Source organism: Electrona antarctica (assembly GCF_951216825.1).
Source record: "Electrona antarctica genome assembly, chromosome: 11".
Lineage (NCBI taxonomy): Eukaryota > Metazoa > Chordata > Actinopteri > Myctophiformes > Myctophidae > Electrona > Electrona antarctica.
The window spans coordinates 5856959-5871400 of record NC_136792.1 but is presented as its reverse complement, the minus strand read 5'-3'; the positions used below and the strand labels follow the sequence as shown (position 1 = coordinate 5871400).

Here is a 14442-nt window from a genome sequence, read left to right as displayed (position 1 = left end):
TTTGTAAGTGTTTATAATTAATATGAATTAATAAAAACCCTATAAAATGCACGTTTGAGTTCATCACATATAAGCTATCATTGGGAGCATTTAGTTCAACTGTGCGTGTTAGTCCTTTAACTCTGCCTACGGCAAGGGCTGGTCGGAGCCTCGGCACAACAAGCCAAATAACCGAACAATGTCTTTTAAAATGTAATTAATTGCATCCTCTCACAGCCTTCACAAACCTGGTCTCCACCAAACGACAACTGTACAAAGTATGAATGCGTCGCAGACCAACTCACAGTCCTTGAACAGAAAACTGAATGTGCTGAATATGATCCCAGCAACTGCCTTCCAGTGAGTAGCCTATATCTGGATACTAGCTTCATAACAACTGCCTTCCAGTGAGTAGCCTATATCTGGATACTAGCTTCATAACAACTGCCTTCCAGTGAGTAGCCTATATCTGGATACTAGCTTCATAACAACTGCCTTCCAGTGAGTAGCCTATATCTGGATACTAGCTTCATAACGTTTTATAAGAAAGGAATTTTGTATTTGTGAACGCTCAGGCTTTTCAGGAACATTGATCTTTCATCTGCAAGATTGAAGTGAAACGTGACGTTAGTCTTCATTGCTTGCAGTAGTAAGAAGCTGTAGTCAGTAACCAATAGTAACATGGCGTTTTATCTGATGATTTCAATTTGTATACAATTTGTATTACAGGGGACAGAAAAATTGGACAAGAAAGGCTGTTGCAAAACATGTAAGAATTCATTAACATTTGTTATGCTGTTTTTTTAACTGGTGTTTCCATTCATTTATAGAATGCTAAAATGTTTCTAATAACTGTGCCTTTGTAATGTGTATGCATAGACTTCTAAATGTAAGAGACTGTTATCAGTTATTGTATTCTTTCTCTTTGATAAATATTACCTTGTATGTGCAAACCAGGTACCAAGCGTCACAACTGTGTACATACGAACGAAACAACCATCGTGGAGGTTAAAAAGGAACGACCTACAAGTCGACCCAGCAGTTCCAGTGAAACTCAAACTGTCACTGTTCCTACAAGTCAGTTCATCGGTTCCAAAGAAACTACAACTGTCGCTGTACCTACAACTCGGGTCATCGGTCCCGAAGGAACTAAAACTGTCCCTGTACCGACAGCTCAGTCCGTAGGTCCCGAAGGAACTAAAACTGCCGCTGTAACTACAGCTCAGCCCATCGGTCCTGAAGGAACTAAAACTGTCTCTGTACCTACAGCTCAGTCCGTAGGTCCCGAAGGAACTAAAACTGCCGCTGTAACTACAGCTCAGCCCATCGGTCCCGAAGGAACTAAATCTGTCTCTGTACCGACAGCTCAGTCCGTAGGTCCCGAAGGAACTAAAACTGCCGCTGTAACTACAGCTCAGCCCATCGGTCCTGAAGGAACTAAAACTGTCTCTGTACCTACAGCTCAGTCCGTAGGTCCCGAAGGAACTAAAACTGCCGCTGTAACTACAGCTCAGCCCATCGGTCCCGAAGGAACTAAAACTGTCCCTGTACCGACTGCTCAGTCCGAAGGTCCAGAAGGAACTAAAACTGCCGCTGTAACTCCAGGTCAGCCCATCGGTCCCGGAGGAACTAAAACTGTCTCTGTACCGACAGCTCAGTCCGTAGGTCCCGAAGGAACTAAAACTGCCGCTGTAACTACAGCTCAGCCCATCGGTCCCGAAGGAACTAAAACTGTCTCTGTACCGACAGCTCAGTCCGTAGGTCCCGAAGGAACTAAAACTGCCGCTGTAACTACAGCTGAGCCCATCGGTCCCGGAGGAACTAAAACTGTCTCTGTACCTACAGCTCAGTCCGTAGGTCCCGAAGGAACTAAAACTGCCGCTGTAACTACAGCTGAGCCCATCGGTCCTGAAGGAACTAAAACTGTCTCTGTACCTACAGCTCAGTCCGTAGGTCCCGAAGGAACTAAAACTTCCGCTGTAACTACATCTCAGCCCATCGGTCCCGAAGGAACTAAAACTGTCCCTGTAGTTGTACAGACAGCTCAGACCATAGGTCCCAAAGGAGCTAAAACTGCCGCTGTAACTACAGCTGAGCCCGTTGGTCCCGAAGGAACTAAAACTGTCCCTGCACCTACAACTCAGTCTGTCGGATCCGAAAAAACTGGAGCTGTCACTGTCACAAGGCCGCTCATTGGTTTCAACAGCACACAAGCTGTCACTGAACCTACAGGTCGGTTCAGCGCTTCCACTGAAACAAAAACTGTACCAGTTGGTCCTGAAACTCAAATTGTTGAATGCAGATCAACAGTTCCAGTTGAAATGACATCCTGCGGTGGTAGCTGTCCAACATACTCAATGTAAGATTTCCATCTATTCTAGGATTTGGGATTGGGGTTTCATGGGAGTTTAATTATTGCATATTAAACTCACTTTGCCACTCATTTTATGCATGAGCATACCCTCTATTTTCACTAGTTTGGGTCATATGGTATTACATGCCCCCCATGATGTCATGTAGTAGCCAAGTCTATGGACTTTTAATGATTTAATGTGTAAATAAATGTAATAAAGTGACAGTACACACATGCAGGGAAATCACCTTCTTACAATCAGTATAGTTGAATACTAGCCTCACCACCAGCCTATCCTACAGTAGGCTATATTCAAATTGGCTTAACGGAGGGCCGGCGGGTGTATATGGACACGGACGCTGATATATTCCCTAGTAACTAAATCTGGTGCAAAGTATCTCTCCTCTCTGAGATGACCCCTGACAAAAATGAGTCACCTAACTCCAAAATGTTCATTTTTCAGGAAATGAAAAATATACATTTTTCAGGAATTTTTCAGGAATTTTTCAGGACAGTTTGAGGGTCCAATGGAGTTATGAGGTTTCCTACCGACAGCAACGAGATTTTGCACAAAACACATAACTTAACCTAACTAAGGTTATACATTTGAGCGTACATGACTCAGTAGTGGGACAATTTGTGTGCTTTTACTTGCTTTTACATGTGTGTAACCTGGCATGCTCCCAGATAAATTATGCTCCTAAAAGCACATTTGTTGCAGAACACGTTTATGTATTTGTTCTTATTTATTTAATTTTCTTACCTATCTTCCCATGGTTAAGAAGGTACTTTCTATATACCATATTAGCAACTGTCCAATATTTGTATTTGTTGATTAATACCTTCATTTCCAGCAACTCTACCACTAACACTAACACTGTTCTTCTCTTGTCTCTAAAGGTATTCAACAAAGACAAATGGCTTAATGCACAAATGCACCTGTTGTCAGGAGATGGCCACCAGCACGAAGGAAGTAGAGTTGAAATGTGCTGATGGCACGACAGAGATGTACTCTTACACTGTCATTGAAAAGTGTGGTTGTCATGAATTCAAGTGTGAGGATTTGGTGTGAGCAAATGTGCTTCTATTAAAGATGGAGTGCCACATTTTTTGTATTTTTCCAGTTTTTCATGTGTCTATGAGGTGACAGTACTTCATTAGACACCCTGGAGTAATTTGTATGTGCAATGGTGTATTAACTTTGTATTTAGGGTTTCTTCCTGGATGCTGAACCTTTGACAGATAAACGGGCCAATGAAATAAACAGAAATATAGTGACATCACATCAGCCCCTCCCCTAACCCCTCCCCCTTTATCAAACTACAGCTGTGGGTGCGGCTTCAGTTCAGGTGGATCACCACCCACCAGGCAAACCAGGAATACTTAATGAACTGGTGGGCGTGTCCCCATAAAAGCATGATTTTAACAAATACTGTACACATTTTGGAAAATGTTCTTCCTCCTTATATTATAATAATACCTGATGATCATGTTTTAGGGTGGAAAAAAATCATGGCACTCCATCTTCAAAAAAAGCTTTCTGGCCTAGAGAGTCCATACATCCAAACAGAAAAGTCCTATCTGATTGCATTATTGCATATTAAACTCACTTTGCCACTCACGTTATGCATGTGCATACCCTCTATTTTCACTAGTTTGGGTCATATGGTATTATATGCCCCCCCGTGATGTCATGTGGTAGCCAAGTCTATGGACTTTTAATGATTTAATGTGTAAATAAATGTAATAAAGTGACAGTACACACATTAACCGGGCCACTGGGGCCAGGCAGGGAAATCACCTTATCCTGCTCAACAATCAGTATAGTTGAATACTAGCCTCACCACCAGCCTATCCTACAGTAGGCTATATTAACATTGTCTTAACGGAGGGCCGGCGGGCGTATATGGACCTCTGACGCTCATGTTACCATGCATGACTCAGCCACAGACAGACAGACAGACAGACAGACAGACAGACCTCAAAAAGTAGCTCAGCTACTTTGAGCTAAAATGTTCAGTGTTAAATTGATGAAATATGAAACAAAATATATATATCCTACAAAAAGGTCACATGCCAGCAGAAATATGCCTCTAAAAAGGAAAGAAAAAGAAGATCTGTTGAGGATACTGTTGATGACATTTGATTTGATCGTCATCAATTATATATCATATTAGAGATCTGCGGATGGCGGATTTAGCCACGGTTGCTGCGGTTAACCGCAGTTTAGGGTGTATTTGGGTCATTAAAATACATTATAAATTAATATTGGATAAACCGCGGGTGAAATAATGCGGGAAATAAATTAATGGCATCTATCTATAGGCTTATTATAGCTTTTAAAAGGCACAAAATCTCTGTAAACACTATTTAAAATATTATTTGTGTTGGGGTTAGGGATTCATGTTTCAATATAGCACTTGTTTTCAATTATGAAAAATGAAAATTCACTCATTACATAATGAAGACAATGGATAATGATGTTATCTGGCAATAATAGACTAAACGGAAATACATACATGGATACATGGATGCACTTGGGACGTATCCTCAATGATGTATCACAAGGTCATCAGGGTTTAGGGTCTCGCAAACATCATACCCTTCACTCGGCACTCGGGTGACCAAGCCGACTTACATCCCAGTAGCTACCCTCGATCAGACCCACTAGGAAAAGACCAGGGTCACACAATCCGTTGGAACCACTCCGGACATACTCTGCCGGGACTGACTGGGAGGCACCATTCTGGTGTGTGGATGGACTAGGCTCTGTGGGTTGACTCCTGTCCGGGCCCCTTCTATGTCTCACCAGGTCCACTCCTGCTCTTACCAGGTGCAGCCAGGACCTGTGCGTTGAACCAGACTCCCAGTACCAGACACTTCATTCAGGAGTGGTGTATTCTTTAGCCGCAATGGTTCTGCAGGCTCGACCTGGGCAACGGTGGTACTGCAGGCTCCGCTTGCGGCTCGAATGCCCCTCCTAAAGACCTCACCAAAGGTTTTTTGGGCTTCCTCCTCACGGAGGATGCAGGCTGGGTTACCAGGGGTGCCGTCTACATTCCGGCTGTCACCCGTCTCTCCGGTGGTCACCAGACATAATAGTCTATTCCTATGAGTCACTATCAATAGAATACCTCAGAACGAAAATACATTGCATGGATGCACCTGGGACGTATCCTCAGTGATGTATCCCTAATCCTAATATTATAACACACATAAAAATGTTTTACTTGTTTTTGTTTTTTAAATTGATATAATTAACAATAGTGACACCTATGGTGTTACGGGTCAAAATTGACCCGTATACATTTATGACAGTGTAATATAGCTGGTTAACAGCTGTCAGGACGTCATATTTCAAATATCAATATTCATAATTTATGAATTTTAATTATTAAAATATTACAATATAATAATTATATTGCTCACGTCACTGTAATGTAACATGAATTCTTGGACAGACTTGCAATAAATATTCCAACGGTACTTGTACTGTAAATATTGAGATATAATACACAACGACTTCTTAATGAAAATCATATAAATTTATTATAACAAAATAAATCAAATGTGTACAAACAATCCCAAAAATTGACACAGGTTTAAATGAAACCTTTTGATCAAAGTAAGGTCAGGTAAAGGTAAATAGTGATAGCTCATGAAACGAATAAAGGGAAAAGAAACATGAAATAATAAAAGAGAGGTTTCGAAAATAGCAGATCTACCTTCCAAAATAACATCTACCCTAGCCTGAATGCTACACTCAGTTGCCATCTATCATGTGACATATGCTCGCCTGTGTGTATAGAAGATCATCAGTGGATGGCAGCCATTGTCTGTAGCGGTGACCAGGTGGTAGCTGGGCCGTGGTGCTGTCGAGCTAGCCAGAGGCTAGGGGCAGTGGATGGCAGGCCCAGAAGGATGTAGCTGGGCAGGGGTTTAGTAGTCGTCAGAGGCAGCTGGTCGCAGGCATCGGTTTTCCCTCGTCGGGATCAGCTTGGTGGCGCTTGGCTTAAGCTGACCCTCTTGAAGATTCGAGCGGCAGAGGAGACTTGGGATGTCTTATCCTCGCTGTGGATGGCAGGCGCGTAGAGAGGTCTGGTCAGTTTTGGGTTGCCTCACAGTCTCTGGGAACCGGCCGCTGTGGCGCTGAGGTCTTACCCAGAAACTGGAACTTCTGTGGTGGGGACAGAGTCAACCCAGGGCCTGGTCAGAGGACAGCTGTGTGTGTGTGGGCGGGGACGTGCGTCAACCCTCCCTTGCTGGTCCTCCGTCGTCCCAGTAGAAGTTAAGAGAGCGATGGCTGCTTGAGCATGGCTGCTTATACTGAAGAGGCGGAGACTGGCTCCTTGGGCCGGACGTGTGTGAGCTGTCATGGTTGGAACTGCCCTTTTTCATAGAGCACAAAGTACTACTTCTCCATTAAACAGTCTTAGGGAACTCTTATTAATACATCTGACTGAATATTTGGAATCAGCATGAACTTACACATGTGGAGATATCAAACAGCACAGCCGTATGTACATTAGAAGTCAGGCAAGCCAGAATATAATTATATATAATATATAATACACTCATCACATTAATTCAACACAATATATATATATATGGTTGAACCCCAATAGATAGTATACAAATATATATATTCGTGGTTCAAAGGCATAATACGTGAACAGTTTTATTCAAATTGTATTGTCTCATTGTGTAGTCTCAAAGATTCTGTCCTTCTGAGAGGAGCCAAGAGCATGTCGTAAATACCTCTGCTTAGCCATGCAGAGAAACGTCTGCTGGGGAGAAGTTAAACTCCACCCTCCCCCGTGGAACCTAGTTTGGTTCACATCAATGTTAGTGGCAAAGAGGGGGTGGGGGGAGGTGTACCGTGCCTGTAATGTGTTCATTTGGTTATGAACAAAAATCCATCTGTGTTCATATCTGTCCGGTACCACGCTACAACAGGAAAGAAGGTAAAAAGTCATTTATTTTTCATGAACCCAAACTTTATTTTAGTCCTAATAACAAATGCAAATTGAGGACAAGTTTCTCTCTCTCAGAGAGAGATGTAAACATTGAATATAGAGACTATTTGCGCAAAGGTGGCGACAGCCCATACATCCACACAGAAAAGTCTGATTGGATTAAAGCAGAAATAACATGCATTTTAAAACTGTTTTTAATATTTATTATACAACAGGTCGTTTCGAGGAAGCAATCTGATTGGTTGAAACGGCTTCTAGCCGTGGATCAAACAGCACCATTCACCACCTAATCAAAACAAATAATTCAGCTGCTCTGTTTTCCCAGAGTGCTAGTAAACTCGGTGGCTAGGCTAGCTAGTTTCTTGGGACATTTGTGGTCGTAGTGACTACATCTGTCATTAAAAAAATATATTTTTTCAGCGATTTTCTTAGTTTTAAGGGTAACTTCAGTGCTGCTTGCGGAACTCGACTTCGTCTCGTTCCTTACCGCATCACTGTCGTGGCAATAATCACGTTGAACCACACCCTCTCATGTAATATTGCTTAAATATCATATTGTCTGTCCCTCAAACTTATTTCTAATGGTTCAGGTTCAGGTTCAGGTTAATTTATTTTTTTGTCCCCGAAGGGTGATTTGGTGTAACAGCAAAGCATAACAGGCAGACACATGAATCACATAAAACACAGTAAAAAAAAGAACATGGTACACATAGAAAATAAAAACAGGATGGCAGTTCAAGGTTTCAGTGTAGCAATGGAAATTCACAACAGCGACAAAGTTACCTCCTCCTCCTCCGACAAAGTTACCTCCTCCTCCTCCTATCGTCGTTTAAGACCTGGATAGACACAGTCAGGCACGAAGGAGAATATAGACCTGTTACTTTTGGCCCCTGGAACCTTTAGGCGAAGGCCGGAAGGAAGCAGCCTGTACTCAGAGCTGAGGGGATGGGAGTTGTCCAAATGGACTTGGCTTTCTTAAGCACCTGGTTTTTAAATACATGATGAAGGTTTGAGCCTCAATCACCATTCTGATATAACCATGACAAGGACTGGTTATAATGACTTTGAAAGCAGTTTTAGCTTCAGTACCACAATGTCCTGAGGTGGTGGGGGCGCTGATATGCAGATTATTTAATATTGGAGTCATTATAATACTGACGCTAGATAAAACCAGGCTTGTTTCCATTCCATGCCAGCTTGGAACATCAACAATGGCGGACATTGTAAACAAAGTGGAAATGCAAATTTGGAACTGAAGACTGAAGAAGAGGAGGAATTAGGAAGTAGGCTGACATTGATGACATCAATGACAACAAAATCAGTTGAGCTGTTCCTGAGAGCAATTTCCATTATGATATGAACGCCTGATTGTTCAAAATTGTTTATTGTTTTGCTCCAAAAACACAAAAGAGAAGTTGAATTTTATGTTATAGGTCCTTTAAACCAGAGGTTCCCAACCACTGGTGGTACTTGAGCCCCCTCTGGTGGCACACAGAGGAGTCGCCCTCTGGTGGTACACAGCGGAGTCGCCCTCTGGTGGTACACAGAGGAGTCACCCTCTGGTGGTACACAGAGGAGTCGCCCTCTGGTGGTACACAGAGGAGTCGCCCTCTGGTGGTACACAGAGGAGCCCCCTCTGGTGGTACACAGAGGAGTCGCCCTCTGGTGGTACACAGAGGAGTCGCCCTCTGGTGGTACACAGAGGAGCCGACCCTCTGGTGGTACACAGAGGAGTCGCCCTCTGGTGGTACACAGAGGAGCCGCCCTCTGGTGGTACACAGAGGAGCCGCCCTCTGGTGGTACACAGAGGAGTCGCCCTCTGGTGGTACACAGAGGAGTCGCCCTCTGGTGGTACACAGAGGAGTCGCCCTCTGGTGGTACACAGAGGAGCCGCCCTCTGGTGGTACACAGAGGAGTCGCCCTCTGGTGGTACACAGAGGAGTCGCCCTCTGGTGGTACACAGAGGAGTCGCCCTCTGGTGGTACACAGAGGAGTCGCCCTCTGGTGGTACACAGAGGAGTCGCCCTCTGGTGGTACACAGAGGAGTCGCCCAAAAATGGAGAAAAGGACAAAAGTGGAATGAAATATTTGTATTAGGTAGTTCTACTGACCAAGCAATTGGTTGAAATAGGCTCTCCAGCCGTGCTGAAATGAGCATGACAGCACACCTAGCTAAGTCATAATCGTCCTGGAGTTGAGAAGGAAGGAGGTTCATCTGCATGCCACCACCAGAGCTCTTAGTATTAATCTTATACATGACTGTTAATGGAGTCTAATATCCATTTAATTTATTTTTATTCAATAAGCAATTTTATTTGCATCAACTTGATCTCTCCTTCTCCTGAAGGACCGGGAAGTCTGGCATTGTGAAATCCATGATCTCAACCGCAGTCGAACAATGATGATGAGTAGTCCTTATGCAAGGATGACAAAATATTTACCTGGGTTTGGTCTCATAAGATTAATAGACATTGTAAAGTGTAAGAGGCACTTTATAGTATTGATTTGCAATAAAACAAAAATCACGTGTGTGTGTGTGTGTGTGTGTGTGTGTGCATGTGTGTGCGCATGTGTGTGTGTGCATGTGCGCGCACACACGCGTGTGTTTGCGTTGCAGTGGTCAATGGGTGAGTGTGGTGCTCAACAGTGCCACCTTAGGTCACCCAGCAGTATTGCAGCTATTACTCTAAACGGACATACATACTGTAGGCTACATATATACATAATCTTTATACAATCTCTATACACATAATCGTTATACTGTATGTGTAACAGGAGTCATATAAAACAAGAGGGTTACATATGCACGTGGGTCAGTGACGTGACACCCCAAAAAAAGTGTTTTTTAAAAACCTTTAAATAACAGGAATGAAAATGATTTACTTTTGTTATACTCACTCTCATCTTTATGGAAACATATTTTGTTTTTAGATATTTTATTGGAATCAGAATTTATTCAGCATTTTGTTGTACTTGTTTATAAAATGGAGTACACCTTTCTTAAGTTACTCACTTTATCAAAGTCCTTTATCATAACTAACCTGTAATCCACTATAGTTTTGTGAAAAATTATTAAATCTGTATATTATTTTCGTAATCAACACTCAATGCGAGGCCCATGTTGTCGGTCTTTCAACATATTTTGTATTTATTGTGACAAAACTTTCTCTAAAATTACACAAATATTTGTGACTCTTCCTGATACTATTTGCTATGTAATCCATGAACATTAATGGTTTCATCATTAATAAGGGTATGATTTTTTTCACTATTTGGAACGTCACACCAAATGATTTAGTGTCACACCGTATGATCATATCTTCATTTTTCAAAGCAAACTGTGTTTTAACCTACCTATTAGTGAGTACTGAACTTTACAGATTGATTAAACAATTACTCAGGAAAAACAGCAACAGGAAAATTGCTTTAACATTGAATAACATGGCAATTACTGAATAAAACAAAATTAAACACATTTTATTGTGGATAGTTGCAGATTTTAGGAGAAACTGTTTAAAACAAATGTTTAAATGGACAAAAGAAACATGGGTCTTTGTTATTTATTGTTATATCTGTAGGAAAATACAGTTTGTATCATATGGTGTGACAAAAAAGTAATATGGCGTGACAGGCAGACAGTCACACCATTATGATATAGTGTCACACCATATTATGTTTTCTGCACTCAACATAACCTTGAGGCTACTAGCTACACATTAGCATGCTAACAACATGCTAGCTATAACAAAGCAACATAGATTTGCATGTAATTATGACCAAAAAATCTAATAACTTTAGCTTTTTTAATGAAAAAGGTGTCACACCCACAGACACTCGGAAGAGTTGCATTGGTCAGCGTTCCAACAAGATCGTATTTCATGAAAATGCTATTGTAATGCAAGTGCTGAACAGCCTTACTGAAGAAGGACCTCTCTATCCCAATGGGTGTCCAAACAATTGCCTGTTGAAATTTCCCAAAATGGTGTCACACAATATGATTTTGGTTTGGGGGACAAAATATTTTTGATCAGAAATGACTGAAAACATTATGCTTGGACTTTGAAAAGATTAGGCTCACAAATAGACATCTATATTATATTTATGGAATTTTTAAAGAATTTTAGCATTTTCCCCTTAGTTTTATTCAAGTTCCTACTTTGAGAAACAGGGCCGGGACAGTTGAAAATTCTGAAGAAATGAGGAATGAAATGTTTTAATCTTGAATATGTTCACATGAAGCATAATGTCCTGCACAATATTCAGAAGGTTTTTGACAAATATATTTTTTATTTATACACCCAGTATGCCTATTTGCTGTTCCATACAAATTTTAATTGTGTTTCACATTAGTTCAGTCACATTGTACGCAGTTATCATATGCGTTATATTTTAATCTTATTTCAAGAAATCGAAAACTTGATTTGACAGAGTTTGTGTTACCTACAGATGATTATGGCAGGAGGCCCCATGTCCATCCAAGGCTAGTCTTGCGTTGCCAGATTGTTGCCTCTCGCAATTTTCAAATGCTTTACTGTCTGGAAGCTCTGATCATGAGGTGAAGCCTCCTCCCCACTTCCATTTCGTCTTTACAGTCGCGCAAATGTATCCTAATACATATATAAATCATCTAAGCAGCTTTCTGCTTAACAGAAATGGAAATACAAAATAAAATGTAGGCCTAAAGACTCTATATAGCATTCTGAGATTGTGGAATAGTTGTCTGGCTATGCAAGACTAATCCAAGGCTGTAGCCAGGCTGTAGCATCCTGTTCAGAACCATTTCTGACAGGTTGGTTTTTCATCTTGTTAAAGGTTTTGCATGCCTATATATCCACCTGTTTGATAACCGTCTCCACCCACTGACCTTCCATCGACACACCCAGAACCCTCCTATATATCCACCTGATAACCGTCTCCACCCAATGACCTTCCATCGACACACCCAGAACCCTCCTCCTGCTATTTGTTCTTTTTTAATATCCTGCATTTTTATTTGCTCTTACTTTGTGAACCCATCAACTGAGTTCATTTTCTAACAAATCACAATCTATTTCCACATTACTAGTACTAGTCCATATCTAGACAATAATATGAGTTGCTTTAACTTATATTGTTAACAATAAAGCATTTACTTCAACTTAGGAAAGTGAAAAGGAGCTGAATGATGTATGAAGAATCACGCACGGAGGAACCTGCTACCGGTATATGTGCAATATACTCTGGAAGCCTTTCTACAGTTAACAGTCAAACATCTAATATTTGTTTATGAGAATGCCAAATTATGAAATAATTACATTTCATTACACATTATTTTAAAAAAATCCAGTATTTACAATTCAATGTTTCCTTGTCTTTAAGATCTTTATGAGAGACATGGAATATGTTGGTCACTGTTCTTGTTTCTGTCTCTTACTCCTGTGTCTCCATGAATATCAGTGTGTTGTGTATATATGTTTTTATTGTATAATAATTTGGTGATGCCCATTGGGAACACATGCCCCGCCGGTTATGCAGTACATGTTGTGCCCGTTGTCAGAGTACCCTAATATCAATTGTCAGAGTAGTTGGTGCAGTACTCACTGTCCTATTACTTAAGAGGCCAGTCTAAGCCATGAGAACCACATAAAGATTTAAAATGCTTTAAAATCTGTCTTTGGAAATGCCAAGCTAAAACATTCCTGTACAACTAGATGCTTGAGTATGGATGATATGAGAGGTCATAGCATGAATAAGTGTACACATCAATTTATATGGAAGCTGGAAGCCCTAAATATTAGCCATAACTACGAAACAAAAGCCATAACTAGTCATATAATGACTGAGTGTCTGAGTCATGGACTGACATGTAAAAATACCAAGTACCTATAATACTCCTCCTGTACTTTAAAAATGACATTCATTCAACAGCAGGGTTCGTCAATAGGAACATCCTGCATGTTGGCACAGCCTACAACCATGACCTTTATATACATATGACACTATCACACATGCATTAGACACACACACACACACACACACACACACACACACACACACACACACACACACACACACACACACACACACACACACACACACACACACACACACCTGATGCACACTCATGCACACACTTGAGTGCCTAGAAACATAGGGGGGGGGTGTATGATTAGTAATCATTCCCCTTTGAAAATGTTCAACTATAGTATCATGTGATTTGCATTCCTTTTGGAGATGTTGGTGTACAGACAAGGAATCAATAGCTGCGTTTGCATGGACACTTTTTTTTTTTTTTTTTAAGATATTTTTTTGCGGCTTACGCCTTTTATTGGTTTTTTGAAGGGACAGACAGTAGGCTGTCAGGAAACGGGAGAGAGATGGGGGAAGACATGCAGTAAAGGCCGTGTCGGGCTCGGGAGTCGAACCCGCGGCACACTGCGACTGGATTACCAGTCGGGTGCCCAGACGGTTACGCCACCGCCTGGGCTGCATGGACACTTTAATTGGGTTAAAACAAGATAAAAAATAAACCTGATTAAATGATCCATGTACTGTATACAACTAAATGAACCTGATCAAGCCCACCGATATAAATTCTAATCTGATGCAGAGGGGTAGTCTACACCTTTTCACAATCCGATCAAAAGGACATTTCTTCCATACACCTTAACCCGATTAGAATCTGATACTGTTCTCCCACCAATCCTTACTGCGGCTCTTCATCCACTGGTCTCTGGTCCTGGAAGAAGGAGGAAGGGGCCGCAATTAATGCAGCACCGTAACAGTACCGTATTACAATCCCGTTGTTCTTCTGCTCCGACTACGGGTCATTACTTCCAGCAGAAGTAGTTTTAGTGTTGAAGTAGTGTTGAAGTCAAACCGCTGCTTCAAATACAGTGCTGAACAGGCTAATATCCATTTGTGCCAAAAACAGAAGGAATAGTGTTTATAGGCGGGAGGGAAGAATGCGTAAAAGGACCCCCCAAATTATTTTGGGGGGTCCCCAAATAATAATAATACAAAAAAAAAAACTGAATGCAACTGAATGGCTGGAAAATGGAAATGAAGAGTTTACATATAGTACACATAGTACATGCATACACCTTCCCTAATGATTATATCTGGTTTCAGTATTTATTTATGGTGTGTTGTCTC

The 14442-nt window shown here is 41.4% G+C and overlaps 1 long non-coding RNA gene across 1 annotated transcript; it reads left to right on the top strand.

Moving 5' to 3' along the window:
* The first annotated feature begins 214 nt into the window (after positions 1–214).
* LOC306932536 lies at positions 215–1328 on the top strand. The gene is made up of 3 exons (XR_013791115.1): positions 215–339; positions 709–748; positions 937–1328. It is a non-coding gene; the product is annotated as an uncharacterized lncRNA (long non-coding RNA).
* Positions 1329–14442: the final 13114 nt, after the last annotated feature.